The sequence below is a fragment of the Meles meles genome, chromosome 12, assembly GCF_922984935.1.
Source record: "Meles meles chromosome 12, mMelMel3.1 paternal haplotype, whole genome shotgun sequence".
In the NCBI taxonomy this organism is placed as follows: Eukaryota; Metazoa; Chordata; class Mammalia; order Carnivora; family Mustelidae; genus Meles; species Meles meles.
This window is the reverse complement of record NC_060077.1, coordinates 70,208,356-70,235,362: the sequence shown is the minus strand read 5'-3', so window position 1 is coordinate 70,235,362 and position 27,007 is coordinate 70,208,356. Positions and strand designations below refer to the sequence as shown.

The window sequence follows — 27,007 nt, the reverse complement described above, 5'->3', positions numbered from 1 at the left end:
AAGCCAGAACTGCATGGTGAAACTTCGGCCATCAGCTGGGAGGAGAGGCCCTCCTCGGTGTATCTGGGGCTAGACCATGTGCCCGACTGCAGTCGAGTCTCAGAGACTTTTTAAGATTTGGTGATGGTCCAAGCTCTGGGGGCAGAGGGGAGCACTTGGGACACTCCTGAACTTGATCTCTATTCTGCCCCACACCTGGATGAACTCTCCTTTGCAGACTCTGCCCCTTCTTCTCCCTGTCTGGGATGGATGCTCTCTCTGCTCCAACCTCCTGCCTTACCTGCCATCCCAGCCATCCAGCAATGAATCAGAAACTACCTTGTCCTATCTCTTCTCTTGGCTCAGGTTTTTTATTAATAAACTTGAGTTTAAAAATTTTTTTAAAAAGATTTTATTTGCTTGTGCACGAGAGCGAGCAAACACGAGTTCAGAGCATAGGGAGAGAGAGAGAAGCAGATGCAGACTCACCACTGAGTGGGGAGCCCAATGCAGGGCTTGATTCCAAGACCCATCCCAGCTCATGAACTGAGCTGAAGGCAGAGGTTTAACCGACTGAACCACCCAGGCGCCCTGATAAACTTGATTTTCAAGAGCAGTTTTGGGTTCACAGTGCAAGTGAGCAGAAACTACAGAGTTCCCATATTCTTGCAGTCTACACACACACACACACACACACACACACACACACACCCTCCCTCATCATCATTTCCCACTAGAGGGTACATTTGTTAAAATGGATGAACCTACACTGACACATCATTAGCACCTAAAGTCCACAGTCCACGTTAGGACTCACTCTTGGTGGTGTACATTCTATAGGTGTGCACAACTGTACCCATTAGTACTGTATCCTAAAGAGTAATATTTGCCCTAAAAACGTCTTTGTGCTGTCTACTCATCCATCCCACCGCCTAACTCTGGAAACCACTGATTTTTTTTTTTTTTAATTGTCTTCATAGTTTTGCCTTTCTAGGATGTCATATGGTTGAAATCCTACAGAATGTAGCCTTTTCAGACTGGGTTCTTTCACTTGTAATACTCATTTAATTTTTATGTCTTTTCCTGACCTGGTAGCTCATTTCTTCTTAGCACTGACAAATAGTCCATTGTCTGGATGGACCAGTTTCTTATCCCGTAACCCATCAAAGGACATCTTGGTATCTCCCAAGTTTCAGCAATTTTGGAAGAGCTGCCATGAGCATTCTTGTGCAGGTTTTTGTGTGGACATAAGTTTTCAACTCTTTTGGATAGACATCAAAGAACATAAGTGCTGGATCATATGGTAAGAGTATTTTTAGTTAGGAAGCCGCAGAAGCATCTTCAAGAGTGGCTGTACCATTTTGCATTCCCACCAGCAATGAAGGCGAGTTCCTATTATCCCACATCCTCACCAGCATTTGGGGTTGTCAGTGTTTTGGATTTTGGCTATTCTAAGAAGTGTAGAGTAGCATCCTGTTGTTTTAATTTGTAATTCTCTAATGATATATGATATGGGATATCTTCATATGCTTATTTGCCATCTGTATATCTTCTTTGCTGAGGTGTCTGTTCAGGTCTGTTGCTTATTATCTTAATCAGGCTATTTATTTTTTTATTATTGAGTTGTAAGTTCTTTGTGTATCCTGAATACTTGTCCTTTATCATATGTGGCTTTTGCAAATATCTCCTCTCAGTCTGTGGCTGGTCTTCTTCTTCTCTTGACATTGTATTTCACCGAGCAGAAATTTTTAATTGTAATGAAGTCCAGTTCATGCTTTTGGTGTCATATCTAAAAAGTCATCATTGTACCCAAGGCCACTGTACCCAAGATCATCACCATACCCAAGATCATCTAGGTTTTCTCCTTTGTTTTCTTCTAGGCATTTTATAGTCATTCATTTTACATTTAGGTCAATGATCCATTTTGAGTTAATTTTTGTGAAGAGTATAAGGTCTGTATCTAGATTCTTTTTTTTTTTTTTTTTGCATGTAGATGTACATCTGTTCCAGCACCATTTGTGGAAGAGACTATTTTTTCCTTGTATTACCTTTTCTTCTTTGTCAAAGATCAGTTGACTCTATTTATGTGGGTCCATTTCTAAGCTCTCCATTGTCTTCTATTGATCTATTTCTCTATTCTTTTCACCAGTACCACACTGTCTTGATTACATAGCTTTATAGTAAGTCTTGAAAGTCAGGAGGTGCCAGTCCTCCAACTTTGTTCTCCTTTGATATTGAGTTGGCTATTCTGGGTCTTTTTCTTCTCTAAATAAACTTTATGGATTTTGAAAAAACAACTTAACTAAGGCATAATTCATATATCATGTCGTTCACCCATTTAAAACACAATTCAGTGGTTTTTTAGTATATTCACAAAGTTTGTAATCATCACCGCTATTCATTCCAAAACATTTCATCACCCCCAAAAGATACCCAGCCCCCACAAGTAGTTACTTCCCTCCTCCAGCCCCTGGCAACCATTTAATTTTACCCTCTGTCTCTATCTGGGTATTTCATGTAAATGGAATCGTGGACTAGGGGATCTCTTGTGAGTGGGTCCTTTTAGTTTGCATAAGGTTTTCAAGGTCCATTCATGTTGTAGCGTGTGTTAAAATGTCATTCTGTTCTATGGTTGGATAATATTCTACTGTGTCGATATACTGTGACCTCTTTCTCCATTCATCAGTTGATGGACATCTGTTTCTACATTTGACTATTTTGAATAATACTGCTATAAATATTCATGTACAAGCTTCTGTGTGAACATATATTTTAATTTCTTTGGGGTATATGCATAGGGGTAGAGTTGCTGGATCATAGGGTAAATTTGTAGGTGACCTTTTCAGAAACTGCCAGACTGTTCCCCAAAGTGGCTGCACCATTTTCCATTCCCACCAGCAGTGCATGAGGGCTCCAATTTCTCCACATCCTCACCAACACTTGTAATTAATTGACTTCTTGATTCTAGGCACCTTAAGAGGTGTGAAGTGGTGTTTCGTTGTGGTTTTGATTGGCATTTCTTGGATGAGTAATGATAGTGAGCATCTTTTCATGTTGTCCTGTGCTTATTGGCCATTCATGTCTCTCCTTTGAATCATCTACTCAGATATTTTGACCATGCTTTAAAAGTTGTGTTCTTTTTTATTTTTGAGGCATAAGATGTCTATACCTATCAGCCATGAGTTCCTCAGCAGGTATATGAGTTACGAATGTCTTCTCCCATTCTGTGGTTTGTCTTTTCACTCTTTTGTTGATGTCTATTGAAACCCAAAACTTTAAACTTGGAAGAGGTTTTATGTTTTGTTTTGTTTTTTTGTTTTTCTTGTGGTCACTTGGGCTTTTGGTGTCCTGTGACTTGGATTTTTTAAATGAAAGTCTTGGGTAAGTCTCTGTCATGCTAACTCAGCCAACTGTTGACATTTGTCAAGGGCAGAACGCATATGAAATTCTTTGTGGTATCCGTTCCAGCATCTGGACTTGTTGATTTAATTGGGATCTGACTTGTACCTGGTGTCAGAACGCAAAGGTTCATCTCACGGGGGTTCCCAGTCACCAGCTGCCTCCGCAGACTCCTTACACTCTGTACATTCACGCTGTGAGCCCGAGAACGGGGTAACAGGCACCCCTGAGAGACAGCGTCAGAGAGGGTTCAACAACATTGCATCCAATGAGACCTCTTTCTTCTCTCTCTTCCTCTGTAATACCCACCTCGATAGAAATACATCCAGGGGAATATTTTCTATTTTGCCTTATGGGCAACAGCTGCTGTTTTTGCCCGGCTGTCATCTATTTAGTTGTTACTTTTTCAACTTTATTTTTAAACAGTTTAACATGGAGAACAGCAACACTGCAGGCAGGACAGATGGAGAGTAAATCCAACTAACAGACTTCCAGAGCCGCCCTGATGGAAGGGACCAGGCCGGGGTGGGGGATCGGACCAGATTGCCGGATGGGTGAGAGCAAACAAATATCAATAAATCACAAACTATTGGCGGGGGGTGGGGGCTGGTAAGGAGCCGCAAAGAAGGAAGAGGCACACCTAAGCCATCCTTCTGCCACCAAGGGTCTGACAGGGACGGTGTGGGAGGGTGGGGGAGCCCCAGTTGCCAGGGGCTTCCAGATCAGGCCAAGATGAAAAGGAAGTGCTTCTGAAGGCCTCCTGGGGCAGGGAACAAATTCCACCCGCGGTGGGTGGAGACCTTAAGGAGTCTGCAGGAGTCACACGGAACTGGGAAGCGACATCTCTCTTATCCGGGTAAGGCTCCAGGCTCGGTGCCAACTAAGACATTTTCTCCTCTTTCTCTCTTGGGGAATGAGTAGAAGTTAGAGGAGTGAGTTTGCAGATGGGGGTTTTTTAAAAGGAAGAAGAGAAAACTCATCTTATGAATTCCCTCTAGAGCCACACTTGACACCGACCAGAGCCAGAGCGACAGACCTGTGCCGTCCCCCGTGGCGTGTGTGTGTACCGAAGGGCGGCAGCTGCACCTCATGAACCCCCCCCTCAAAAGCCACCCTTGTTCACTCCCCTTATAAAGTGGACGAAGTGCTGGTGGAAGGTGCCTTATTATCCTTGTGACTGACCCTTGAGGAATTCACCTTTTTACTGCAATGCTGTTCTGTCCTGCAAGGCTCCTGGGCCTCCACCGGGAAAGTTGCCCAAAGCCAGCTTTCGCTGCCCCCCACCTCCCAACCCTGTAATACCCGGACTGGTACTGCCCTATTCTTCTGCCTTCCCGTTGTTGTCTACCCTCCTGCACCTGCTCCCTCTCCAGGCCCCCATCCAGACCTTCTTGGTCAGGGGCCCAAATCTGAAATGTACAGCTTGAGGAATCTCTCCATGGCAAACACCATGTTATAGAGCCCTCCAGATGGTTGCATCTGGTTTCCTTCCGGCGTGTGCCCTCTCTGAAGCCTGATTAAGACCCTAATTCCTATTATCTGACAATGATTTTATGGTTTGAACTCATATAAATGGAATCATGCCCCAGTCACTCCTTTTGTATTTCACTTGGCATGATATCCGTGAGAGCCCCATTTTGTAGACTCTGCCAGAAGTCCATTCCTTCTTGTTGCTGTGGACTATTCATGGTGTGACAATACCATAATTTATTTACCCCTTCTGTTGTTGATGCACATTTGGGTCATTTTGAAATTTGAGAACATTTTGAAAAAAGAAAAAAGCCTATGAACATTCTTACTGATGTTTTTTGGTCTATATAAATATCTTTTCTGTTGGGGGTATGCCTACGAGTAGAATTTTGGGTCCTAGGATACATATACACTTATTTTTCGTAGGTACCACCAACCACTTTTGTGAAGGACATAGTTGTGTACATGTACATTCCTGCCAGTCATGTAAGAGTCCATGTTTTGTTTTAGCCATTCTGGTTGGTGTAGTGATATGTCACTATGGTCTTATTTTTTTTTTTTTAAGATTTTATTTATTTATTTGACAGCGAGAGAGAGAGATCACAAGTAGGCAGAGAGGCAGGCAGAGAGAGAGAGGGGGAAACAGGCTCCCTGCCGAGCAGAGAGCCCTATGTGGGACTCGATCCCAGGACCCTGAGATCATGACCTGAGCCGAAGGCAGCGGCTTAACCCACTGAGCCACCCAGGCGCCCCGCTATGGTCTTATTTTTGCATTTGTGTGATTCTATGTGTCAATTGGCCATTTTGATAGCCTCTTTTGTGAAGTGTCTCTTCAAATATCTTCCCACTTTTTAATTGGCATGTCTGTCCTTTTCTTACTCGAAGGCTTTCTTGGTGTATTCTGGTGTCAGTTCATATAACTTCTCTCTAGTGGTTGCCTTTTTATCCCCTAGTGATTTTTTTCTTTTTTTGGATTAGCAGATGTTCTTCATTTTAATCATGTCTAATTTGTTTGTTTCTTCAGTTTTGGATATTCCTTTCCCTGCCTTGTCTAAGGAAACTCTCTGCCTACCCAGGGTCATGAAGATGTAGTCTCCTATGCTTACTTTTACAGCTCTATTGTTTGGCCTTTCATGTTTAGGTCTATGAGCCATTTCAAGTTAATTTTTGTTCAGTGTGAAGAGCAGATAAAAGTTCATACCTTTGATACGGGTATCTAGTTGACTCAGTGGCATTTATTGTAAACACCATTCTTGCTTCACTGAATTGCAATGGAGCCTTTGTCTTGACTACACACGAATGTGTCTGCCTCTGGAATCTGTTCATTGACCTGTTCATACAAATCTCTCTTTGTACCCATAACTATCTGTCTTATTACTGAAACTTCATGGTAGTGGTCCCAACATGCGGTAGTGAAATTTTCCAGCTTTGTTCTTCATTATTTTCTCAGATATTCTAGGTCCTTTGAATTTCCATGTAATTCCTGTGTCACAGTTTCGCATATGCAAACATAAGCACATGGCTATACCTGCACTTGCATCAAATCTGAAATCACATTGGAGAAAACAACTTAACCCTGTTGGTTCTTTGGTTCTTTCAATCCATGAACATGGTACCTCCATTTACTTAAGTCCTTGATTTCTCTCAACATTGTTTTATGTTTCTTAGTATAGATGTTGTGCCATATTTTATTGGATTTTTTTCTTATTTATTTATTTATTTATTTATTATTGCTATTTAGTACTATTTAAAAATTCTTTGTCTTCCATTTGCTTGTTACTAGTCTAGAGAAAATACAATTGATTTTTTATCGTTGACTGCGTATCCAGCAACCTTGCTGACTTCATTTACTGTTTCATGTCTTACCAAATGGTAAACTCACTGGAGGAGGACTTCCCCAGCTCCTTCGGCAGAATGCTATGCCTCTATAAATACTCACTGGCTGTCCTGAGAACCGTCCCATCAGAGGAGGAGGGGAAAGAGGCATGTCCTGGAGACCTTGGAGACTCTGATCCCTGGTCCCGGTGTAGACATAAACCCTCTAACTTTGGTTCCCACCTCACTCTCAAGCTGGTTTGCTGTTTTATTGTTTAAAGACCCTTGCCAGCATTAAAATGGGTATTCACCTCTTTGCTTAATGGTTGAGAGAATTCAGGCAACAGAGCAAATGAAAATCACCAGTGGGCCTGGAGGAGAGGAAATTTACATCACCCTTCTCCCCGTTCTGAGGGATCTCAGCTGGGTTTCTGTGGGAGGCTCTGGCTTGGACTGGGCTATGTTGGCAGAAAGAGTGGCAATGACACTGAGGAGTGGGTGTGTGCGGGTTATTTTAGGCCTTGGAACACATAACACAACCAATCACCAAATATTCAAGGTCCTAATCTGGGCAACCCTTTGCTCGGTCCTCAGTTGGGGTTAATACAAGGCATACAGCACAGTCTTTATCTTCCTTTATCTTGCTATAGATAAGAAGTCATGGCCCAAGCCACCCAGAGAGGAGGGGTCCCTCAACTGAAGCTGGGGGACCTGCGTTCAAGTTCTGACTCTGTCACCAATGAGCTTGAAGCCTTCCAGTGTGTGCCTTCCCACTCTACATGGGCGTTGCTCCCAGTGAAATTATAAGGGAGACTTAATTGTTCTCTACAGTGCCATCCAGCTCTGAGGGTCTAACTTGGACACTGTCTAGAAGGGACCATTCATGACCGGTGTCCAAACAAGCAGTAGGAACAATAAGAACAGTGTATATTTAGCTAAAAAGATAGTGTAAGTTGAGTTTTGGGAAGTCTCATGGGGTTGATGTCTTGAGCAAGAGCTTGGGCAGGGGATGAGTAGTGTGGGTGGTGAGGATGGGGCCAGCTTCCCTGTGTGTCTGCTGTTTTTGGAGGGGGACCCTTGTCAGGGCACCCTCTCCCCAGAAGATCATCAGTGCTAGGTGCCATGGGAGACTCCTGGCTATGTGGGTGCCCCTGTCTCCTGGGGCGGGCTCTGGGTGAGAGGGTGTCCAGCAAGTCACCTTCCACCTCTGCCCAGGCCGTGCCAATATCAACAGAATGGTCAATGGTTGGCACTGCCCTCTGCATCCTCCCGTGGGGCTGTGTGTGGCGGGTGGGGCAGGGCTGGGAAGCAGGGACAAAGGGCTCACAAACACACATACCCTCCTCTAACCCAGAGTTGAGAACAAAGGCAGGCCTGGCAGAGGTGGGATGCCCTAGCTTTCTTAGCCATCAACATCCGTCCCCCCCAGCCCACTGCCATGCAAGGATCTGACCAGCAAGGTCACCTTGCTGGGCTTTCCGGCCTGACTGGGCCCCCTTTCTCTGTAATCTCGCCACCACCCGCAACTGTCTCTGCTAATTCTCTTTCTCTCACCTGGAAGGATCCACTTGTCCCTCTGTCTCTCTCAATCCCCTCACCCTATCCCACCCAGTTTGGGTTCCAATCTTAGCCTCCCCAAGCCTCAGCAGCCGCCATTCTCACTACACAGGAGGGACCCCCCCTCCACCACCCCCCGATTCCAGCCTGCCCCCCCTGGCTTGGGCTGCCTCTGTGCACTGTCCCCAAGAGAAGGCAAGACCATGAAGGCAGAGTGTCCCCCTGTGCCACCTTGTCCCCAGCTCCTGCACCCCGTTCCTGACGCATGAAGGGGTGTGGGAAGGAAGCATGTGGTCCCACGCTGGGGTATCATCCAGGTGAAAGTCCTTGGTCCAATTCACAGCTCTCCATGGACCTGCTTATGGCCTCTAACTAGGCAGGGACCTGGGCAAGCCCTCCCCTCGGGAGAGGGAAGTGGTCAAATCACAAAGGAAGAGGGCAGGCTGGGGAATGGGGGAGCTGCTCCCATGAAGGTAGAGAAAGAATTAATACAGAGAGTCTGGGTGACAGCTGGGGATGCCTTGGATTAAGCAGCAGCCTGGGCCTCTTCCAAGGAAAAATGGAACAAAGGCTGCTAGGAGCTGCGGTGTCAGTGAGAGCCGTGGGCCTGGGATGAGGAAGAGCTGCCTTTAATCCATGCAGCTGGGTGGCGGGTACACAGGTGTTTGGTGCATTATTTTTACGTCTTTTTGTATGTCTAGAATATTTCATAATGAATTTTTAAAAGAAAGAGATACCCGTGGGCCAAGACAAAAGAAGTGACTCTGGAAGAAATGGAAGGAAGGTTTTACGAGGAAAAACAGAGCACCTGGAGGGTAGGTGGAAAGAGGGGCAAGGTTCCAGAAAGGGGAAGGAAAAAGATGCACCAAAATCCCAAAGTCGTGACGGGGGCTCTGTCAAGAACTCGCTAGAGCGTGGACCAGGATGGAGTCAGGGATGATGTCATCATGGGAATGGGCAACAGAGGAGATCTGATTCAGTTTATTAGGATACAAGATGATCCCCTCTGTGGCCTGCCAGTCCCCTGGATTTTTATTTTGTGAATGTGCTTCCAGGCATTTAGATAGGGCTGCCGGGATATGGTGGGGATTTCCTTTACTGTTGTTGTTTAAAAAAAAAAAATCATTAAAAAAATAGATGAATTAAAAAAAAAATAGATGAATGTCCTTTTGAGCATGCCTGGTGTTCAGAATCTGAATCTCTGAGGAACAGATAAATCATGTATCCTGGGGAGGAGGGGGCACCTTGGAGGAGGAATGATTTGCTTCATTCCTAACAAACCCTTGGGCGGGCCGAACGGGATTTGAGGTGTTAGGCTGTTTCAATCCCATGCTGTAGGGAAAGGGGCGTTCACCTGCCCAGGTGCACGAGCCTGTCCTACTTTGGGCATGTCCACATCTGTGCTGGGCCCCCAGAGGTGGGAGTCTCACCCCAGCCTCTCCCCCAGGGGAGGGGACACGTGTGTTGCTTTTCGAGAGGAAAGGGGGGGATCTGTGATGAATGACGACTGCCCTACAGGGAACCCACCCACTTTCTGCCTGCCTCCGAGGCCACCTGGACCACAGGGCTATGATCTAGATTGCTATGGGACAGAGGCTTGGAGGGCACGAGAGCAAGGCTGGTGGCCGCTCCATAAGCTTCTGTGGAGAGTTTATGACAACGAGATCTACTTCCTGCTAACGGGTCTCTTTCTGCTGGAAGACACTGTCTTCATGACTCAGGGGTTTGAATGTTATGTATGAGAGAACTACAATAGGAGGCCAGCAGCCGGGCCCTCGGTCTGGATTTCACATCTAGTGTCTGGGGCATGAGCTGTGTTGTCGTCCCCGCTTGTGGTGGGTACGGATGAGGCCGGTGTCGAGGAAGAGTCTGTCCATCAGGCAGGGTTCGATCCGCCCTTTTCATCATGCCCAGTACAGCCTGCACTACAAACACCGGCCACACTGGGCTGTCCCCCAGTTCCCCGGCACTGCCTATGTAGTGGGGTCATAAGCTGTGTCTGACATGTGAACCTGGAAGGGAGACGTGGATGACTCTGTGTCACCTGTGTCTGTGAAAGGGTTCTTCAGTGGCTCTTCTAACGGCTCTGATACGTCCCCTCAGCAGGGACTCTCGGAAAATCCCTGTGCCTTCAAGGTGGCAGCATGGCTGGCTATGGACAGGGGCTTCCAGTTACTGTACGAGGCCTGAGCGGGAGTGGGAGCTGAGAGCTGTTAACAAGAGCAAATAGAACTTACTAGAAGCTCCTGGTGCTGCCGTCAGGGGCAGTGTGAGACTGGAGAGGGGCCTCTGAACTCCAGGTGAACTGTGCTAGGAACTGGCTGCCCAGACAGGGTTGGGAAATAGGGCCACGTGTGCCCTGAGCTGTGGTGGGGAGCTCACATGCAGTGGTGAGAGACACGGGATGCAGTCTGGTTCCCGTACCAGAAACCCCACCTAGAGCATCCCAAAGTTCAAGGAGAGACTGCCAGATAAACGTGGTGACTTGGCCACAGGCATTTACCTCTGCCCCCTTTCTAATCATCCCCTCTACCCATGACCTTAGGGAAAATGACAACGCCCAACTTCACAAGGACAGGGAAGTGGGTGAGAGATGTTAGTAAGACCGGGATCTGGGAAGTCAGTAGATGGATGTTTACTGGGGTAGCCGAGAGGAGAGCTGGAACCCAAGCATAGTCGTGGGAAGAAGCCTCTAGAAGCATTCACTCTTGGTCCCTCCCCAAACTCAAACAGATCAGAAGCAGGAATTTTAGATACTTCTGAAGGTGAGGTGAAGTGAGGAATGGGTTTGAAAACATAGGAACTGGTTGGAACTTTGCATGAAGGATGATCAGACCCCAGATCCCCTCCCACAACTCTCTTTCTTCCTTGATAGAAGACTAGAGGTTGCTTTCCCAAAGGACAGGATCCAGAGAAGTTCTGGCCTTGGAGACAACCAAGAGCAAGTCTGAGTGCTTTACTCAAAATGAGAGAATTTATTTCAAGGCTGCATCCTGAGTAGTGGGACTTCTATCTCCTCAGCTACTGGCATACTGACAGTCCCGTGTTTGTCCCCCAGGCAGGGTGATTTCAGGGTTGCCTTGCCAATAAACTGATGGGCCCCAGAGAAGAAAACCCTATGTGTTGGATGAACGTGTGTATGTGTGCAAATGTGCGTGTGAATATGTGTGTGTGTAGGTGTATAAGGTGTATGTATGTGTGTGTTTACACTTGTATGTGTGAATGTGAACATACGTGTGTGTGTTCGTGCTTGCCTGCATATGGTCCCCCAAAGGCATGACCGGAACTCCATCCAGTCCACCGTAGAGAAATCAGCAACTCATCTGGGTCTCACTCTTTTTTTTTTTTTAAGATTTTATTTATTTATTTGACAAAGATTACAAGTAGGCAGAGAGGCAGGCAGAGAGAGAGAGAGGAGGAAGCAGGTTCCCTGCCAAGCAGAGAGCGCCCGATGTGGGGGCTCAATCCCAGGACGCTGGGATCATGACCTGAGCTGAAGGCAGAGGCTTTAACCCACTGAGACACCCAGGTGCCCCTCAGGTCTCACTCTTAAATATTAATGTGGTCAAGGATCACCTGGCATTTGTTAAAAGAAAACTTGTAACATAGGAGAAGAGCAAAAAAGAGAAAAAAAACCCAAGTTAACAGAAAAAAAAAAAAAAGCTGGAGTTAGTAGAGTCAAATCCAGGAGCAGAAGGAAACTTCAATAAAAGTATAATTAAGGTCCTCAGAGAAGTAAGAGGAGATAATGCATCCATAAAATAAGAACAGGGAGTTGTAATAAAGGAATAGTAAAAGAATAAGGAACAGCTCTGAGAAGTTAAATATATAATAGCAGAAATTAAAAGTTCAGTAGAAGATCTGAAAGGTAAGGGTGAGGGACTTCCTCAAATAGGAAACGAGGACAACCCTGTAGCAACTAGGAGAGAAAAAGATAAGGACATTAGAAGCTCAATCCAAGAGGGCTGCCAGGAGGGGGTTCCAGAAACATCAATTCGCAGAGGTTCCCTGGCCTGAGGGATGCCCGCTTGCAGACTGCCTGGGGAGCACAGTGACCGCAACAGACTCCCTCCAGGGCCCGTGACTGTGGAGTTTCAGAATGCTAGGGGAAAATCACCCCACGACTTTCAGAGAGGAGAAGAGTGGGTTGTATAGAAAAGGGGGAGGGGCACAGAACAGAACTGGGTTTTCCAGCAGCATCCCTGGAAACTAGAAGACACTGGGACAATGCCTTCAGCCTTCTGAGGAAAAGTGGTTTCAACTTAGCTTTCTGTTCACAGCCAAACAGACTCAGGAGGGAGTGGATAGAAAGTTGATTCAGATAGGCACAATCTCAGATGATGTCCCTCCTCGGTACTCTTTCTCAGAAAAGTACTCGAGGAAGATTTGCACTGATGACACAGAGTGTAAGCCACAAGCAAGAATAGTATATGTGGGAGACAAAAGAATAGACCCCCAGAAATGTCCGCATCTGAATGCCCAGATCCTGGGAAAAATGAAGTTATAGGCAAGATGGTATTTCAGGGTACAGAGGAATGGCTGTTGCTCACTGGCTGACCTTGACATGGGAGGTGATTCTGGATTTTCCTGGGGAGCCCAGCGTAATCCCCAGGAGACCCAGGAAGGGAAAGAAGGAGGCGGGTGAGCAGGTCAGAGTAAGCAGTAGGGGAAGGGTTCTCCCAAGGTTGCTGGCTTTGAAGGTGGAGGCAAGGAGCCATAAGCCAAGGAATGTGGGCGTCCTCTGGAAGCTAGAAAAGGCAAGGAAACAGACCGACTTTTTCCTACAGTCGTCAGAAGGAATGCAGCCCTGCCAAACACCTTGATTTCACCCAGGGAGACCTATTTCAGACTTCTGAACTCCAGAACTATAAGATAATAGATCATGTTGTTTTAGGATCACTTAGTTGGTGGTTATCTCTTATAGTAGCGATAGAAATTAATGCATAATGAGATCCAGGAAACAAGGGATTTAATTAAGAATTCCCAGGTGACCGCTGTGCTGTGTGCTGTGCTCAGCTCCAGACCGGAGGGTGGGGAACTCTGGATAGGATGACTCTCCCCACCCAAAAAAAACAAACAAAGAGGAACTGACAGATTCCTCACCACTGAGCCGTTGGAGGAGGGATTTGAAGAGCTCAGGCAGTCATTTTGTGTCTTAGTAAGTGTTAGGCGCGTAGAAAGCCATTTTTAACACGAGGGAAAAATTAGTTCTGCAAGAAAAGGAAGATTATCAGGTGGTTCATCCGTGACCAGTATCTGCCCAGCCAAAAACACTGGAAACACTGACAACTGACTTAACCAGAAGTAGTGGTGTCACTCTGGTGAGAAGATGCAGAGAACAGAAATGTGTGTTTAGCGGAGGCGGCACAAAAGGGATCACACCTCAGCTTCCATGATGGGGCATTAACAGGCCACAGCCCAAAGTGTGAAATTCAGAAATAGTGGCATCTAGCATGAGCCATGAAATAAACTGTGCCCCTGCCTCAATTCATAAGTTGAAGTCCTAACCCCCCAGTGTGGCTGTATTTGGAGAAAGGAAGTAATTAAGGTTAAATGAGGTCATTAGGATGGAGCCCTGCTCCAATAGGATTAGTGTCCTTATAAGAAGAGACGCCAGAGAGCTCACTCCCTCTTTACTGAGCGAGGGTACAGCGAGAAGGTGGTTGGTTGCCTCTAAGCTAGGAAGCAGGGATCTCTCACCAGAAACCAAATTGGCTGGCTCCTTGATCTTGGACTTCCCAGCCTCCAGGACTGTGAGAAAGAACTCTGTGTTGTTTAAGTCCAATCTGTGGCATTTTGGTATGACAACACCAGCTGATGAACAGAGCATATTATTTAGAAATATGGCAGTAGAGAATGGTCGAGAACTAAAGCAGTGGAGAGTGGTATCTCTGGGAACTGGGACTCAGTATGGGGAGGGCTGGCTCTGGGACTGCTATTTTTTTCATGGTGGGGCTTTGATTACTTCTGAATTTTCAAGCCATGCGTGTGTATTAGTTTGATCTTTTAAACTTAACCAATTAAAAAACACTAAAAGGGAATGTGTTGGCTTAGGTAAATGAAAAGTACAGAAGCAGAGTGATCTTCAGAAGTCATTTCTTCAAGCCTCCAGTTCCGTTTTTCTGTAACTCACCCTGCCCTCTGAACTCTTGGTAACAAAATGGCTGCAGCAGCATCAGACCTTGCATGCACCCTCCACATCTCTAAAGATGGAGCTTTCTCCTCAAGAGGAGAGCAAACATCTCCTTGCATCATAGAATTTGTCCAGTCACCGTGACCAAGTTGCTGAGCTAAATGGGTTGGCTTAAGCCAACCATGATCACTCTGTCTATGGGGAAAGCAGGGGGGTAATCTGGGGAGGAATTGGGAGGGGTTCTCTTACCAAGATGAAGGGACAAAGAATTGCAAATGGCTCAAAATAGATATGTTCCTCTGGAGAGCACTCCTTCTCCTATGAGTTGTAGGTGTCTGCTAATACTTGGGATTGATTGGTTGGTTGGTTGGTTTTCTCTTTGTGATCCATGAAATAGGGAAGCCTGGATACACAGAAAATGACTTTGATAAAGAAGGTGAAGAGGGGGATGGCATCCCATGCCAAGTAAGGGATCTGGTAACATGAAGAATAAAAGGGTAAATACACAGCCCTATCTTCTTAGGGGAAGGGAACACTCTTGTGACTCAGTTGGACATGGTCTAAAATCTCAGCCTCAGGAAGACTGTGTGATTGAGGGATGACTCCTAGACATTCCCCTGACTCCAAACCTCTCTCCCCAGCCAACCTGCCACAGATATCTGAGATGACGTCATTAGAAACTCATGTCGGTGCAAGAAAGTCCCATGACCTCTGGGAGGGTGGTGTTGTCTATTACCCATCACAAAAGCGTAGGGTTAGTTTGCTAAATCCTTCTCAGGCAACTGCCACGAGAGGAAGGCTCAGCTCTCTCTCCATTGTCTCTGACGGATGCCCACAGCTGGAGGGTACTTGGGAGGGGCAGGAGGACGGCTGGTCCAAATGTCCACCATGGCTGTACCCACAGCTGAGCTGAATGCTTTCCTAGAGGCAGCTGGCTTAGCTCCCAAACCTGTTTATGCCAGTGGAACTTGCTGTTGTAATTATGCAATTTAATTAAGGATTATACAAACCAACGAAATAGCATAGCAAAAAAAAAAAAAGAAGAAGAAGAAAAGTTGTTTTCAATGAACACGAAGTTAAAGCTTTGGAAAGACTTAACAAGACTTTCCATTTGTCCAAAATGTGGTTGGGTTAGGTGTGAATGAAACAACCCCGAAAGTTTGGGGAGATGCCCATTAAATCGAGGGAGACCTTGGCATTCAGATTATTTTGTAAGTATATTTAATTTCTCATTCCACTTTAGAAAAACTGTGATTGGAAATTGTAGGCAAGGCTGTAGGAGTGTGACCTAAGCAAGAAAGACAATAGGGACAATTTTATCCAGGAGATGAAAGGTTAAAGAAAAGGCCTTGGCTTTCCATCCACTGTTTGGTGAATGGATGTCCAAGCATACGCGTGAAAATGTTCCAATTAGCTGAGCGGTCGGCTCAGCTCAGGGTGGCTACCAGGGGCATGCTTGCCATGGGCTTCAGCTCCTGGAAACTCGCTCTCACCCCTCTGAATCAGAGGCATGCAGGGCGAGATTACATTTGGGGCCACAGATGCTGAGTTGGCTGGCTTTCTCAGAGCTGGCAGAGTTGGGAGTAACCAGGGAAGAAGTCAGAGATGGCTTCAGCCCAGGCCAGTCCCTCTGCTCCCTTCCAGATGTTTCTCTGGGGGCCTGAGCAAGAAGCTTCCATCCAGCCTCTCCTCGCTGGGTTCCGCTCCTCCCCCCCCACAACTCTCAAGTGGGACATGGTGATTCCAGAGCTGCCGGGGACTCAAGCCTGAAGTGGTTGGCATTTGGGGTTCTTTCTGTCCTCACGGCTGCGTCTGCTACTCCTCTTTGAACCCACCATCTGTTCCAGCCAGACCTGGTAACTCACTGCCCTGATTATGAGGTGCCCATTTCTGTCTCTGCATCTTTGCTCAGACTCTCCCCTTTTTAGACTGCCCTTTGCCCCTACTGTTGATACCCTCCCCATCCTTCAAGCCTCTGTTTACTGTCTGTTGCCTCCAGGAAGCCTTCCCCAGTTACCTCCTGAACTTACTATGCACCATTCTCCTGCCCTAAGTTTTTTGTTTCATTGTTTTTTTTTTTTTTAAAGGATTTATAACTTTATTTGAGAGAGAGAGAGAAAGAATGCACAATGGGGAGGGGCAGAGGGAAAGGAAGAGAGAGAATTCCAAGCAGGCTCCCTGCTGAGCGCGGAGCCCATCAAGGGGCTCGATCTCACCACCCTGAGATCAAGACCTGAGCTAAAACCAAGAGTCAGACTCTCAACTGACTGAGCCACCCAGGGCCCCCCTACACTTAGTCTTGATTGCCTTATTCTCTTTCTAAGACATGGGGGGAATTTTTAGGTGGTAAGTGGAGGTTCTCACCTAGGTTCATTGGCCAAACCACACCTCCCCCCAGCTATGAAAATAGAGTTCTTTTTGAGCCCCTTTCCAGGTTTTATTTCAGACCCTCTTTCCCAATGATCAGCATCCTGCTGGGTTTGCAAAAATGACACCCGTGACCGTCTTGCAGTGGTCACTGAGCTGCAAGAGTATTTGCCTTGAAGATGACTTATACGCTGATGCGAGAGGATCAGTGAACTCCTGAAGGGCTGCAGGGCCTCTTCTAGAGCCCTGGATCTCCAGTGTAGGAGGGGGAAATTGCAGGCATTCAGTCTAACTCACTTCTTCCCAGCAACTCTAAATCAGAGACTCTCTGTAATCAAGGTACTGGGTAGTGGGGAGAGGGGAGGGACAGGAGTTTCCAGAGACAAAGGATTCACAGTGGTACCTGCACTCCAGAGCCAATGAGCTGGTGGGGAGATGGTCACCCGCCTGAGGAGCTCAGATACCCTTATATCCTGGACTCACCTGTTGTTAAAACTGTAGCCCTTTTCCCTTGTCATGACAGACACACACACACACACACGCACACACACACAGTGCTGAGAGAAATGGAGCAATTCTGGCAGGCTTCCTGCAGGAGGTGGGATCTGCAAGTATCTGAGTGGGGAGCCTTGAGGGTTGGCAGGGCCAGACAGAGGACAGCTTACATTTCACACGGATACCTGTCATGCTTCCTCTGAGTCTGATGTGCCTGCTGACCTCTCTGAAGATCATTTCTGATGCCTCCTCCCAAGAGGGGAAGCTGGGGGGATAGGGGCAGACCTGTCTTCCCTAAGTGATGCCATGGAAGTTCCAGAGAAGAGCTCTGACTAGGTTTTCCCAAACCCCAAATGTTGAGTCACACCCTGGTTGGCTAGGGTCAGCCCCTTGATGCCTGCTGTCCCTAGGTCATGAATAGTATCCCCTTTCACTCTCAGAAGTATCCTTGTTGGGACAATAAAATATACGTCTTCCCTACCCATGTTCCACGCTGGGTGGGCCTGGCTGGGGAAGATGAGGGCAGGAACTGGAGGGGATGATTTTGGAGGCAGGCTTCTCCCAGTGGTGTCCCTTCTGTTGGAAGAGTCCCTGGTCCTCTTTCCAAACACCCCCAACACCATCCACATAGCATCAGGGTTATTGGCTAGTGTAGATCATTTATGTATTCGTCATCAGTGTGAGGCAGGGTAGACAGTGTAGTTCAGAAATAAAAAGTGAAATAAATCCTTTTCCAGGGGATACCATTTTCCCACCTGAGAGGGGGGCTTGGAAATGTCTTTTCTCTGAGAGAAAGGAAAGCTGGCATTAAGTATGCCGTCATAAGGGACACCAGATGGAAATAGAACTTTCTGGAAAACAGGTTTAGCTAGAGGAAGGAGAAGGAGTAAAAGGACTTGGGGCACCAGGTCAGGGCCAGGGGCAAGACCCAAGAGCCAGGAGATGCCGTCAAGAGGAAGCGTGTGGTCGTGAAGACAGAACAGGCCTGCCTCCCCATTTTGCCATCTGGAGCTCTGAATGCCCGCATCACCTGTCTGACTTCACCCCTTCTCAGACTGACCAGGCCTTGCTCCCTCTGCCCTCTGACCCCCCCCCAGCGTTTGCCCAATGCCAACCTCAAAAATCTCAGCCACACTTGGCAGCAAGAACCAGGCGGGCCGGCTGAGAGATGTACCCACCAGCCGGGCAAATTCCACAGCACGTGTGTCCCCCTGAACACCATCAGCCAGTGAGATCAGGCTCAGAGAACCATGTTGTTGAACCGGTGAGACGCCCCCGCCTCACCTCGCCCCTGCAGGGGAGGAGCTCCGCTGCCATGCGCCAGCAGACATGAAGACTGAACATGCTTACTTTTTTTCCCTTGTGGTGGAGAAACCTTTTCCTTTTTCCAAACACGAACTGTTATTTGCTCTTATAAAACGGAATATTCTTGGCCTGCCCATGTTGTGACCGAGAATCTCTTCTGCTCCACCAGGCAGAGAGCAGTGGGAAGGACTCCCTCCCCAACCCTAGCGGGCACCCTCCCCCTTCCTACCCTGGCAGTCGGGCAGGGGGACTGCTGGGAGCCAGAGGGTGCCTGTGGGCAGCTGCTGCCCTCTCTCTCCGCTGCTCCAGGCCATTCCCTGCTGGCAGACCTTGCTCAGATTTGCCCAACCCCAAGAGCACTTCCCCGAGGCCAGAAAAAATAAAATGTGCGTGACTGCGCAGCCAGGCTTGGGCTGGGCAGCCGGACCAGGGAGATTGGGCCTTTGATCCTCGGACAGGCTCTCCTCCCCTCCCCCGCTTCCCCAGGCGAGGCCCCACTGTTGGCTTTGGCTCTGGGCTCAGCCTTCCCTCCTTCTCAGGGTTATTTTAAGACTTGAGGCTCAGGTCACAGAAATTCGGACTTCTAAGGGGCCATCACCCCCAAAACAATGACTGAGGGAAGATTCAGTTGCCTTTGAGGATGCTGTTCCCAGCAACACACAGACACACAGACCCCACTCCTTTCTGGGAATCAGACTGGACCCAACTGTTTGCTGCTGCCTGTGGGAGGTGGGACGGGCTGGACCTTGGTGCCTGCTCTAAAAACCCTTCCCGAGACACCCCCACATTGCGCCCCTGGGCTGAGGGCCTTCATTGTGCCTTGACCTCTCTGCTGTCCGCCCAGTCTGCTGTCCGCCCAGGCTGCTTGGAGGTGACCTCATAGACTTGCCACCCCATTTCAGGACACACTGGCCTCTTAGTCCTCCCAGGGTGAGCAGGGGCTCCTGCATCCTGCTAGCTGGGGGCTCAAGGCTAAGCTTGCCAGTGTGTGCCAGGTGCACTGGGGTAGTGCTCTCAGAGATAGGCCGTCGGGACTGTAGGCAGGGGCCCTATGACCAAATATGACGCCTCCCGCATGATGTGTTACATCTATCTGAATCTGCTCTTCGCTCTGGTCAGCTAATACTTTGCTGGGAGGTTAGGGAGGCTTACAGTCAGATTCTTTCCTTCCATGGGGAATATTGGTGTTGGAGTTGGAGGACATAGGAGAAGGCTAGGAGGAGTCTGGCTCGTGGGCAAGGGGCTGAGCCTCTTTTCAGTCCCCATCTGGAAGGCAGGGAGGGGTGAGGCAGGCATAGGGTGTGTGCTCAAGAAGGGTAAGTGAAGGCTGAGTCACCCCCCAGTGACCAGAGGTATCCTGGTTGCTGGGGTGCTTGGTCCTGCTGGCCTCCCCACTCTGCCTTCCCACTCCACCTTCCCACCTGACCTTCCCATCAGCCTCCCCACACTGCCTCTGACATTTTTGTTTTGCTTTGTTTGGTTTTTGTTTTTTAAAGATCTTATTTATTTATTTGACAGAGAGAGAGATCACAAGTAGGCAGAGAGGCAGGCAGAGAGAGGAGGAAGCAGGCTCCCCGCTGAGCAGAGAGCCCGATGCGGGGCTCGATCCCAGGACCCTGGGATCATGACCTGAGCCGAAGGCAGAGGCTTTAACCCACTGAGCCACCCAGGCGGCCCTGCCTCTGACGTTTTGATTGGACACAAGACACAGGGGCAGTTCACGTTGGGAGGACCATGCTAGTCTCTTGGTCCAACTGCAGGTCTCCCTTGGGGGGCCCAGATACCCACAGGGGCTTGGTGATGGCCTGTGTACTGATGGGCCCTATGTATCGTGCTTTGGAGGGGTCGATCTTTCTTAAAAAAATTAATAGACTTGATTTTTTTTTTTTTTTTTTTTTGGAGCAGCTTCAGGTGTCTAGAAAAATTGAGCAGAAAACAGAGAGTTTGCATCTACCCCCAGCCTCCCCCTCTTCCCCAGGCTCCCCTGTTACTAACATTTTACATTAGGGTGGACATTTGTTGCAATTGGTGAGCTGACATCCATTCGTCATTATTAAAGTCCAGAGTCTACATTAGAATTTCCTCTGTGTTGTACGGTTTCACAGATTTTGAAAATATATAATGATGTGTATCTACCATTGTATCATAGACTAGTTTTACTATTCTAATCCTCTGGGATTAGAGCATTCTTGAGTTCATCCATTGTCTCTTCCCCTGGTGACCAGTGATCTTTTTACTGTCTCTGAGTTTTGCCTTTTCCAGAATGTCCTATAGCTGGCATCATCTGACGTGTAGCCTTTCCAGATGGTCTCCCTCTTCATGGAGCTCACCCACCAGGGGCAATCTGATCTCACTGACTATACCTGAGAACACATAGATGCCAGGCCCTGGGCCGCGGGTTCCCTCCATGTTCTCATTTAATTCTCACTTCAACCCTGTGAGGTAGGAAATGGGTGCCATTATTCTGCCCCTCGGACGGAGGGAAATCTGAGGCAGAGAGAAGTTAAGTCACTTGCTCAGGGTGGCACAGCGGGGTCAGCCTAGCTCCAAACCACAATGTGTGATGGCCTCCTTAGAGCCACAGGTCCCTGCAACAGAGACTGCGACCCTGCTGTCCCTAAGGGCACCCCCTCGTCACCTCCGCCCCTTCCTGTGAGGCTCACAACACCAGGCTAAGAGGCAGAGCAGATCACTGAGTGCCACTGAGGGGGCGGAGACGTCAATCGGCCTGTGCTAGCTGCCATCCAGCGTCAGAGAGCCCCATCCCAGCCTCGCAGGCTTGCTGCGGAGCTGCTGTGGGGGCTCAAAGCCAGCGGGACTCTGCCTGAGCCTGCAGGCCGGAGCCTGCGTGTCTGGGGACCTGGGTTCTGGCTCTGGTCTGCGCTTATCCTTGGCATGACTTGGGATGGCAGCTAGACTTATCTGCCATCTCTGGGTTGGGGTACCCTGGCTGTGCTGCTCCCAAGACATTATAGTTTTTGAAAAGCCAATAAAAACCCTCAGAAGAATAATACCAGTTTGTGTCACATGCTGTTTGTAAGCGCTGTGGCAACTTCTAGAAAACAAAGATGACTGCAGACTAAAAAAAAACCCCAAAACCAAAAAAAGTCATTAATTTGCTTCAGCTCTCCAGACGGCGTCTCTTGCAGCCCTTCTGATGAGAAGAAGGGTTACATCTTTTATCAATGAGCAGAAAGGCCATGAGAGGTCAAGGCCATGTCTGCAGTAGGCTCTGACCTGTGCCCAGTCCAGGGTTTACTGCTCTGTGGTGTTCAGGGCCACTGGGCCTGACACCCCCAAGCATTGGTTCATTTTGGGCATCAACCCTCACTGTCCCCCAGGCATGCAGTCCTCTGGCTGGTCGCTTCTGGGTGACATTGTGGAGGCTCAATTTCATGCTACACTCACAGGCCGTGCGGGGACAATGGCGAAAGGCCTCCGCATCTGAGGTCTTGGTTTGAACACTGTTTCTGAGAATGTTCCTCAGCTTCCCTGGGCCTCCGTGTTCCCAACTTTCAATGTCCTGGAGGGAGTTGGTATGCAGGAGACACACTTTTCGTGTCTGTATCCCCAGGGGGTAGCAAGGACCCTGGAATACAGCAGGTGCTCAATAAATGAATCGAAACTCTCCTCCCTGTCTGATAAGTGGGGAAATACTCTCATAATCAGAAAACGTCACACAAATATTCATTAATATTAACTCATACTAACGCTAATGTTAATATTAGTATTGGGTCGTGAGTCACACAGTTCTGATTCATACGTGGTCGTCTTCTTGCTTCTAAAAGCCACGAGGGATCTGGAGGTGGGAGCCAGGACTGCTGTGGGGCTCCCACCTTCCGGTGTCTGTCAGCACTTGGGGCAATGGGAAGAGAGGGCAGGGAGGAAGTGGGGGAGGTGGGACTGTGGAGTCTGGTCAAGGGCCAGCCATTTCCCCATGACAGCAGGCTGGAGCCAGACCCCACGGCTTCTTGAATGCTCCTTCCTTCTCGCCTTGGGGAGAACCAGCGGCATCTGCCCGCAGAGACCTGGCTCTTGACAGACCTCGCCAGTCAGTCATGGAGCCAAGGGCTGGGGAGACGGAGTCTGGATGCCACCTTTTGGCCCTTTTCCAGCCATTCCTGGAGATTCGAGCAAACCAATCATTAGTCCGGAGTGTTCCTTAATGATCTAATGAGGGAGAGTGAGGCAGTCAGATCATGGGGCCTCCAGGTCAGGGTCTGTGAGGGCCCCTGAAATCATGAAGGCCCTTCTCCTGGCTTCTGGGGCCCGAACCCCCATCTTTGCTACCCAGAGCTGCAGGGGTATTCACCACCTGGGAGGATGGGTAGAGTTAGGGGTGTAATTGTTCCTTCAGAAAGTTGCTAACTTCGCACGATTATCTCCTATCATAATTTTAGTTTATTTTAAGTTGGAGGGAGCTTAGCAATCACGCCCTCCTTTTACAGATCGGGAGAGACAGGCTTGGAGAAAGGCAGAGGTTTCTGCAGAGCTCTCGTGGGTTTCCTCTTGCCTCCAGAGCCTGGATTTTTTTCTCCCCTTTTTACATTTTTTCACTTGTAACACTGTTCTCTGAGGTTTAAAGCACATTCCAAGAGGCAGCTCAGGACACTGAAGAAAAAACCGATCCACGCTATTTATTCACTTTCACCCGGAGAAGCTGTTAGCTCTAATGACCTTTCCAAATTCATAAAATCTGCAAATGCTCAATTGTTTATTGCACACATTGCGTTACACTGCTAGATGACTGGAGGCACCTGCCTGTCCACACAGAGCTTCAGGCCTTGGCGACATGCAGACGTGCTTTCCACTCCAGGCAGGGGGGCTGTGGGCAGATTCCCTGGGAAGGGAAGCAGGGGGCTCTCCCTCCGAGAGCCTTGGGGCGATGGATGGCCTATGGTATGCTCAGCCCTGAGCCAGGGCCAGTGGCAGACAGAAAATGTTAACAACCATTCCTATCCAGGGTCCTGCCAGGGATGTATCGCGAGAGGCAAGCCTTCCCGATATGAATGTGAGTACGAAGCAAGGATTGATTGCTGTCTGCAACATTCAGACACGGCGGGATGGGAGCATCTGGAGGGCATCATGGAGGAGGCAGTCCTTGATGTGAGCCCCCTAGAAAGAGGAGGAGCAGGTCAGGGCGACAGCACGGGAAGGGTTTTCTAGGCAGGGGGCATGGGGACACAGAGGCAGCAGAGGGCAAAAGTAAGAGTGGGTCCTCAGAGCCTACGTGCCCAGATAGGGAAGCAGGCTGTGGTGGAGGGGACTCCTGGGCTACAAGGAGGCCACATTCCAGAGGGTGATGGTGCTTGGACTTATTTCTTAACGCTCACCGCCTCCATCTGACACTGTGTTGCGTCAATCCCATGCTGACAAGCTGTGGGGCTCCCTGTCCCCTTCGTCCCTGAGTCCTGGTGGCAGCCTCTGTGGCCAAGCTCACGAGTGACATAGGCCACTTTGACTTTCAAGGTGAAGATAGACCCAAGTCTCGCCGACTGTGTATGTTGTACTACTAGTGGTAAAATACATGTCACAAACTTAACCCTGTGAACCGTTTTGAAGTGTGTCATTTAGGGTTGTGACGTATATTCACGTTGGCCGTGTAGCCGTCCTCACCATCCGTCTCCCAGACTTTGTCACCTTCGCGCACTGAAACTCTGTCCCCACCGAACGCTAACTCCCCGGCGCCCCTCCCCACAGCCCTTGACCATCTCTATCCTACTCTCCGTCTCTGTGATCTAAGTGGAGTCACACAGTATTTGTCTTTTTGTGGCTGGCTGGTTTCACTCAGCGTAAGGCCCTCAAGTTTCATCCCTGCGGTGGCACCTGCCAGAATTTCTTCCTTTGTATGGCCGAGTAATACTCCGTTGTATGGCCGAGTAATACTCCATTGTGTGCGCCGAACACCTCTCGTTTACCCATTCTTCCGTTTACCCATTCTTCCATCGAGGGACCCTTGTCTCTCTTGCCTCGTGTGACTCATGTTTCTGGGACGGGGCTGTGCCAGTATCTGGTTAAGTCCCTTGCAGGAAGAATTTGAGCTTTGTAAAAACAAACAAACAAAAAAAAGTGCTTCGGGCTTTTGAAGGAGCAGGGCTGATCTGGGGGGGGGGGTCACTGCTGTCACTCTGCAGAGAGCAGCTCACCGGCCTGCCATCGGCCCTGAGCTGAGACCCTGGTGCCTTGAGCAGAGCTCGGGGTTACCCTCCGCCAGGGACCCAGACTGAAGGCTGGACTGAGCTGTGCACGGCCATCCCCGCGCCCGCTGAGGGTTTCGGTCCGTGTGTTTGCCAGCTTCCAGCCTCTTTGCCTTCACTTCTTATCCTGAAACACATCAGTCGTGTCGAATTTGTCCCTTGCCAAGGCAGCAAATGCTTTGTGCTCTCACTTGAAGTTCTTTCTCCCACCTTCTAAAATGTACTTAGCCACAACTGTAAAAGCCAAAGGACATCACTCACGCCCAGTTCTCCCTTCTTGTCTTCTCTCCCTCCCCAGCTCCCTCCAAAAACCCGCTAAAGGGCAGCCTGTCTCAAAGCATCGCTACCTCTGGGCATTAATTGCCTCTGCAGATCCCAAACTCACTTAGAGCGCGTTAAAGTGGTGACACACTCAGGCAGAAAGGCAGGGGAATTCACAGTTCAGGTTGGCATTGTCATTAACGCAAGTCTTTGGTGTCATCTCCCTCCCGCACCAAACGTCCCGCCTGGCCTTACAGTCAACCTCCGCAACGCATTTTCTGGCCTTTGTTGGTGTGTGTCAGCTCTTCAACATTATTTAAATGTAGTTTGGGGCCCATGCATGCAATTACCATTGTGTTATTATTCAGAGCCAGATTGTTAAGATTCCGGCAGCTGTACAAGGAGATGCCCTGTGCTGTGAGGTCCAATTTAGGAGGGCCTTCCGAGCCGGTGCGCGGGGTTGCTAGGCAACCCCATGCTACTGAAGAGGAGGCCTCACTCCAGAGTGGGAAGAAGCCCAGCGCCTTCAGGGAATTGGAGGCAGTGGTCAATCTGAGACTGGCATGGCTCCGCGGTGGGGGAGGGAGGCGTGCAGGGAGGCAGGGGCGCCCACCCAGCTAGCACACGGTGTTCCTGGGAGGGGAGAGTGCTGTGGGGAGTAAGAAGGAGAGAAGGTGCCGAAGCCCTAGGTCGGCCAGGAAACTGCCAAAGGATAGCAGAGCAGATGCTAATATGCTTCTCCATCCTTTTCTTCTCTTTGCAGGAAATGAGCAGGTTTGCAGGGAGACTGCTGGCCTGAAATCGGAGAGGAAGGCGTCATCGCTTGTGAGTATGAATTTTGCTTTTTTAGGACTGTGGTTTGATGCTGTTCCTGGGAGGGGGCGGGTTTCCCTGTCTGAGGAAGGGGGCATGACCTCGGTGGAATCGGCTTTTGGTTCTGGAAGCTGTGTCCGGCTGGGCGGGGCTGGACCGGGAATGAAAGTCTTCCTCGGAGTGGAAGGTGGATGGTTGGAACCCAGGCTCTGCCCTCCCGCCGGCTTAGGAAAGAGTGTTGCTCCCTTGTGGTTGGTGCTTGAGAGAGCGCAGGACTCCCGAAGGATAAAGGAACAGGTGCATTTTTTGGCCCTGGAACCACATACAGTTTGTACACTTCTGAGTTTGCTAAATAGGTTGGCCCACTTAGAACTATAAATTCTCATACAGGCCATTTAGCAGTGTGTTCCACTAAGAGCGATCATAAGACCCAACCCATTACTCTGGCTGAGAACGTTCTTAATCACCAGGTGCCTGGCCCTGTCTGAAGGCTCTGAGAAATAACGAGGAACTGCGGCCTAGGCTCTATTTTGGAGGCATTTTTGAGCCAGTGTGGGAGGAGAAGAAACCCGCAGAAGAGGTTATTAAAGACCTTTAAGAACGGGCGTACTGTCCACTCTGGTGCACACACCACAGCTAGGAGCGCTGGTGAGAGGACTGGTCAGGACCCACTTCCTGGGGACAGAGGGACTTGAACTGGAGGAAGCTGATAGAGGAGGGAAGCCATTCCAGGGTGGAAGGAACAAGTGCTAGGATGGGAACACCCAGTGCCCTATGTGGTGGGTGTTGCAGGGGATGGAGGAAAATGCTGGTGACTCTGGGCTGGCCCAGGTGGTAAAGGGCTGGAAGTGTCTTCATGAATGATCAATGTGCAAAGAATCAGGACAGAATAAGGTTTCCCTCATTTGTGTAAATGAAGTTGAGTTTCTGCCAGTTCATCTGTGACTTGCGTAACAGTGACCGCATGGATTTTTCACCGAATTTGAGGTTGTATTTGAGATTAGTACAGACACTGGATACATTGCAGGAAATTCACATGGGGGAATCCTCCCTAGATCTCAGAGAGAGAGAGAGAGATGGCTCTCTCCGGACAGCTGTAGTTGAGGGCCACCAGAGGCCCCTGAGATCAATGAGGAAGCCCCCTGAGCTCCAGGTGGGATGGTCCCCAGGACAGTGCTCCCAATGTCCACTTGCTTTTCTCTGGAGCTTCTTCTCA

At 48.9% G+C, this 27,007-nt stretch overlaps 1 protein-coding gene across 1 annotated transcript in view; it reads left to right on the top strand.

Annotated features, from left to right (window-relative positions):
• The window catches only part of ZBTB7C (zinc finger and BTB domain containing 7C), a 335,725-nt gene that overhangs the window by 160,370 nt on the left and 148,348 nt on the right, over positions 1-27,007 (top strand). Inside the window, exon 3 of the mRNA XM_046024019.1 lies at positions 25,742-25,803. The gene's annotated coding sequence lies outside the window, so the exon portion shown is untranslated. The remainder of the gene's footprint in view (positions 1-25,741; positions 25,804-27,007) is intronic.